We start from the raw sequence: 718 nt of genomic DNA on the forward strand, positions 1-718 counted from the left end.
AAGAACAGATACTCAGGAGCAAATAGCAGCATGGCCACAGGAGTTACCCCTGGAGAACTGGTGCTGACCCCATCATACTGGGGTCTCTAACCCACTATTTAGCTTGATCTTTCTCTTTCATGTCATCTGACCATTAAAACTGGCACCATGGTTAGGGACCTGGGGAACTAGTCATGGTGACATTCCCTGACTCCTCCTGTAAGAAATCATTGAAAATAAAGCTAGGACAACAATAAGCATCTGTTTCAATAATTGCTATTATTTTAATAAATTATTATTTATAATTATTAAAATAATAATAATTACTATTATTTACTGACCACATCCTATGTGTCAAGTGAATTATATAAATTTCTTTATTGAGTCCTTACAATAAAACCAACGTTTTATCATCCCCATTTTACAGATAATGAAACCAAAATGTGAAGGGATTGAGTAACCTCAGAACTGCCCTGCCATTACTGGGCACAAGCAACACTTCCATAGAGTGGCTTATTTTAGGTTGTGAGCTTATACATAGGAGTGTGCGTGAAGAAGCATTAATTTTTGCCAGTTAGTTTGGGGATTTCTCCCTGGAATTTGGTCTTATGAGAAAGCATCGCATAATAACCGCTTTCCAGAACAGTTTTCAGCGGTGTGCTCTTCATCTGAACGTTAAATGTTACGTAGGTTTTAGAAATATAAACTTGAGAAAGGTTGAATTTTCATTTAATGTGGT

The sequence above is a fragment of the Tupaia chinensis genome, unplaced genomic scaffold, assembly GCF_000334495.1.
Source record: "Tupaia chinensis unplaced genomic scaffold, TupChi_1.0 Scaffold000010_1, whole genome shotgun sequence".
NCBI lineage: Eukaryota > Metazoa > Chordata > Mammalia > Scandentia > Tupaiidae > Tupaia > Tupaia belangeri.